This window comes from Gossypium raimondii, chromosome 8 (genome assembly GCF_025698545.1).
Source record: "Gossypium raimondii isolate GPD5lz chromosome 8, ASM2569854v1, whole genome shotgun sequence".
In the NCBI taxonomy this organism is placed as follows: Eukaryota; Viridiplantae; Streptophyta; class Magnoliopsida; order Malvales; family Malvaceae; genus Gossypium; species Gossypium raimondii.
In genome coordinates, this window is record NC_068572.1 from 15,006,236 (window position 1) to 15,012,235 (window position 6,000).

Consider the following 6,000-nt stretch of genomic DNA (forward strand, 5'->3'; position numbering starts at 1 on the left):
TTATAACTAAATTGGTAACTGCTGCGCAGGTGGACAGCTTTGTTGTGAATAGTGAAATTAATTTCAAAAGTAAAATTTTATGCCGCGAATTTTTAAGTTAAGTAAAGTAATGCCTCGAGCTCGACTCTGGCAACGGTCTCGGGTAAGGGGTGTTACATTTTGTTGGCATCAGAGTAGGTTTAGTCGGTTCTCGGAATACTCAGTATAAATAAGAGTCTACCTATACATGCCATACTTATATTTTGATAGTGTCACGACTCCTGACGATTTTAAAATGTTTTCTTTTATAGTTATGGATCCCGAAAAAGTTGGCACTAATGAAGTAGAGAGTAATGCGCCTGCTCTAGCAGAAGGGATGGTGCCACAAGATGTTAATGTTAGTGAAAGGCCCATATCAGTTAGTCAGGAGTAGGAGCTAGAGAAGCCTTCTTCCAAGCTATGAATGATTGGTTTGCCGAGTTCGTTCGTACGAATCCGGCTGTGAGACCCCCACCCCCTCATGATTATCAGGTTCCTCGTGTAGCTTCCCCAGCTGCAGGTATAGTTATCAGAGAGATACCTCTAGTTGATAAGATCCGGAAACAAGGGGATGAAGAGTTTTGGGCTACCAAAGACGATGATACCGAGAAAGTTGAATTTTGGCTCGAAAATACTATCCGAGTTTTTGAAAAATTATCTTGTACACCTGAAGAATGTATGAAGTGTGTTGTTTCACTTCTCCAAGATTCAGCCTGTCACTGGTGGAAGACTCTCGTGTCAGTGGTACCGAGTGAAAGGGTTACCTGGGATTTCTTTCAGGAGGAGTTCCATAAGAAGTACATCAGCCAGAGATTTATAGATCAGAAAAGGAAGGAGTGTCTTAAGCTAAAACAAGGTAAGATGACAGTGACTGAATATGAACGCGAATTTGTCAGACTTAGTAAATATGCCCGGAAATTTGTGTCCACTGAAACTAACATGTGCAAGAGATTTGAAGATGGGCTTAATGATGACATCCAACTATCAGTAGGTGTATTGGAAATCAGAGAGTTTGTTGTTCTGGTGGAAAGAGTCTTTGTTAAAAGAAAAAGAGAAGGCCAAAGCTGAAGTTGAAGTGCAAGATACAAAAAAAAGGCAAATGAGTAAATCATTTCAGTCTACGTCTAAGAGGCCTAGAGAGCTCTCTAGTGGATCAAATTTTCCAGCCAGATATTCTAGCCGAAACAGAAGTAGAATATTTGAGGGTTCTAGAGCTCAAACCACTACAGTTGCAAGTACGGGCAGTACTCGACCTTCTAGGGCAGAATGTCCTCAATGTGGTTGTAACAGCCCAATTTTGGGCCTAGTCGGAACAGTGGTTTCGGGACCACAAATCTGACAAGGAAAAAATTTATTTTTCTTATATTTTTATGGTCTACGATTTCACGGAATTATTTTGTAAAAATTTTGTTCGAAAATTTCGACGTTTGGGCACTCAATTTAGTCAAAAGGACTAAATTGTAAAAAGTGCAAAAGTTGAGTTCTACAAGTTAGAGGTGTCTAATTATTATGAAATTTTAAATTGGAGGTCCTTAAATGGTAATTAGACCATTGGTTATTTATGGACAAAAATAGACATGGTTAGTAAGTAAGCTATTTAAGGGCATTTTGGTAAAATGCCTTAATTAATGAATAAAGACAAAATAACATGAAATAAATTATCATCTTCTTCAATTCTTTTCTTCATGGCAGATGTAGCAAGGGAACACCATGGCTAGGGTTTGTTCATCTTCCAAGCTTCATGGTAAGTCCGTTTCTAGCCCGTTTTTCTTGTTCTTTGTATTTTTCGCATCCCGATAACTTGCTTAAGCTATCTCTACCATTAATTCGAGCTAGAATTTATGTTTGAAAAATTACCCATAGATGAAAAGTGTGAATTTTGATGTTTCATGATAGAATATGAAGCTTAGAATTATGTTAAGCAACTTTTGCTAAGCGATTTTGAGTGAAAACGAGTAAAACGACATAATCGATAAAAATACTAAATGTTCATAAGTAAGTGTTAGAGTTGGAATTTGATGTTTCTATAGAAGTGGATACAAGTGACATGTCACTAGAGATCAGTGTTACAGTGTTACAGTGAGTCCCGGGTGCTGGGTGATCTAGCATGTGTTGCAGACACCTGACAGCTTGTGTGAGCAGACCCGTGGACATTTCCGGTGTTATTGATCGGTGGTAGCTTCTCACGTATCGATGGTAACTTGCTACGTATCGATGGTAGCCTCACTACGTATCGATGGTAGCCGGCTACATATCAGTGTGGCACTTATGTGCTAATTCTCTACGTATCTATGTATATTCCGAGTGTTCAACGGGAAATTGACTAAGTGTAATTGAATAATGAATATAGGTGTGGAACTGAATTGAATATCGACTTAGAAATGGAAAAGTGAATTTTGAATTGAATTGTGATTGAAAGTGAAAAGTGAAATTATGAAAGAGTACATTTAGCAACAAAACAGTTTAGACAGCAACAGTTGTGTGACTTTGAAAAATCACCAAAAATGGTGGAAATTTAATTAGAGGCTGAATAATATATGAAATTGAAGCTTAATGAGTCTATTTTCACATAAAAGAAATAGAAAAAGCAAAAGAGTTATATATTTTGAGATATTTGAAGTTTAATTAGACAGAGTCAGAATGAGTTTGGAATCCCCTATTTTGACTTTGGAAAATTGTAAAAAATTGTACAAAAATAATTATGGGATAAAGTTTATATGTTTAGAATTATCAGTGAATCTATTTTTATGAGAAACAAACGGAAACTATACCCGAATTCTGTACAGTGAGATAATTAATTTTTAGTGAAGAGAGGTCAGAACTGTCAAACAGTGAAACAGGGAAAACTTTAAAGAATAAACTGTACTATTTGGCTAAACCAAAAACTATGAAAATTTTATGGTAAGAATATATGTGAATCTAGTTTCGGATAAAATTTACGGATCTTAATTTGGAGTTCTGTAGCTCCGGGTAAAAATAATTTAGTGACTATGACTCGAATAGACAGCTTTGAATATACATGTTAGTGAATAGAGAAATTATAGTTAATGTTGTTTAAATGTGATATACACATAAAGGATGTGGAATGGAGAGGAGGAGGAGGACAATAAAATGTAGGAAATAATTGTGTATAATGGTCATATGCCCGATTATAATCGGTAAATGTTAAATTGAATGGTAAATACGTATTGGTACCGAAGGAACTATTGCGGTTTTGAAAAGCAATTGACCAAATGTATAAGAAATTTAGTCTTGATATATATATATGATAATAATGATATATGGATGATTATATCATTGAGTTGCATTGATTAATTCGGTTTATGTCATGGAAATGTCAAGAACATTTGTCTTTGATATGTGATGATCATGGTTTAAGCTCATATGGGAAAATAAAGTTTCATAGTATGAGAGTGTGGTATTGAAATATATATATTGGATTGAGAAATTAATTTGAATTGTGAACACGAAATATTGTGAATTGAATAAAATGGAAATGGAGCTTTGAATTACATAAGTAAGTATCGGGTCTCGTAGGCCCTATTTGTTATGAATATAATATTTTGAGGATATGTTATAAAGAATTATAAAAGCATGTTAAAAATTTGAAGAGTTTAAATTTGAATGAAATTTTGTAACTCAGTTTAATACGTTTACATGTGTAAGTGTTCTAGTAATGCCTCATACCCTATTCGGAGTTGAATACGGGTAAGGGTGTTACATTTAGTGGTATCGAGCTACGGTTTAGTCGGTTCTCGGACCGAACGTAGCATATGTGAGTCTAGCTATAGATGCCATGTTATTACTTGTAATGGTGTGATATCTCCGGGCTCTAACGAAATTGTTTTGTTAAGACAGAGATGATTTTCAACCAAGCTATTTTTGAGAATGCTAAAAATGATATTGAGATAAATGAAATATGCTCACGTTATGTTAGAATTTAGAAAGGTAAGAATAGAAATTTGTGATATGTATATGTGTTCATGTATAAAAAAAATGAAATGAAAGTTTATGTTGTGATAAACTCATTCAAGTATGTTAGTGATCATATGATGCTATGTGCTCAACATATTTGATTAAGTGAATATGGAAACGGAATTTACTTAAATAGATGGAATGTGTGGTTATGTATATTTGCTTGAATAAGTGAACTCGGTACGTTCATATGACAGAATCTTATGTATAATTGTTAAATTAGAGGTAATATGATATTTTGTTATGTGTATTTATTATTGAATCATGAATATTATAATAGTATGAAAATTGAATTGGAAGATCAAATTGAGTAGAACGCAGGAATGAGTACTTTCGTTCAGTGATATGTGATGAATTGACGGAAAATACCATGGTTTGGCCATGCAACATGTGAAAATGTGATTATGAAATTTCCGTGTAAGACCATATCTGGAATATGGCATCATTGTGATATGTGATTCCGTGTAAGACTATAGCTGGGCTATGGCATCGGTATGTGATATGTGATTACATGTAAGACCATAGTTGGATATGGCAATGTGAAAACGAAGTACTCAATTCCGTAAGGCGTTCTGTAATTTGACAAATTGTGGTAAGTGTTAGGCAAATTTTATGTGATAAAACATATTAAACAGTGAAATTGAGCTCAATTATGTGATCTCACCATTCAGAGATTATGTTTGTCAGGTTATGTTAATAAATTATGTGTATGTGAATTTAAGTGACAGAAATTAAACAGATAATGATATTGAGCTCATTTACATGAATCTGTCATTTGAAATTGTGATTGACAAGAAGAAATAGTGATTTGCATGCTTATGTATGGTTATATGTATTTATCTGAAATACAAGAAAATGATGATTATTGATATGGCTATAAAGTGAACAAGTGGTGAAGTTAAAAGATCAAATGGGTGAGAAATAAAGCTTGGAAAACTAGCCCGATTTTTGCCCATACGGTTAGACACACGGGCGTGTGACCCCTATATGTGAGAAAATATATGAATGAACTAAGTGGTTATGATGGTATTACATTGATGATGAATGTTAAGTCTTATATATATATGTATTTATGAGAGTAAGTTAGAGGCTTTACGACCTCACCCCCTTATCGATATTGTTTTATGACGAAATTTTTTATGAGAATCATGTTGAATAAATTCATAAATGTGAACTAAAGAGTTTAGTGGTCAAATAATTAGTAATGCAAACAGAGTTGAGCCTAGTGTAATAAATGAACTCAGTTTTAAAAGAAATATCAGATTGTTAGTGGATGGAATAATGCGAGGTTCGTGATAACAGAATTAGTGAGAGAAATGACAATTAAGTGGTAAAGATGCCTGTGTGTGACGATTACAATCGAAACGAACACGATGATCTTTTCTGGATATTCTATATATTCTTTTATCCTCAGAAATATGTGTATAATTGTTCAGTTTTGATAAAGTTCTTATGTTGTGAGAATGTTAGCTAACTATGATGTTAGACGAAAGTCTTGTTGGTCTAGTTGGTTTATGACCGGTTATTGTTCTGTTTTGCATGCATATTTAGAAAGTGTATTGTTTTGCTACGATGAAATTCCAGAGCTAAAATGTGGTGATTCAGGTGATTTGCATGCTAAAAGAATGTTGAAAGATTGTGTGTTTGAGTTGTATTCTCAGCATGAAGAAAATAGTACTTTGATATGTTAATGTTCGATAGTTGAAATCAACTCAATTGTTTTACTAGAGTGAACTGATTTATCTAGATGTGATTTGAGTTGTATGTATTTAAGCATGTGTATTTACGAGTATGAAGACGGATAGTCGAAATGAAAAATCTATATTTCAGAAAATATGCTATAGAAAATATTTATTGATATAGAGATATCGAGATTAAATTGATTAGTGATATTGGGAAGTTAGTGAAAGTGTCTCATGAGAGTTGGAAGTAACTTCTTCGATAAGATTTTCGGGACGAAAATCCCTAAAGGAGGAGAGTTGTAATGACCGATTTTGGGCCTAGTCG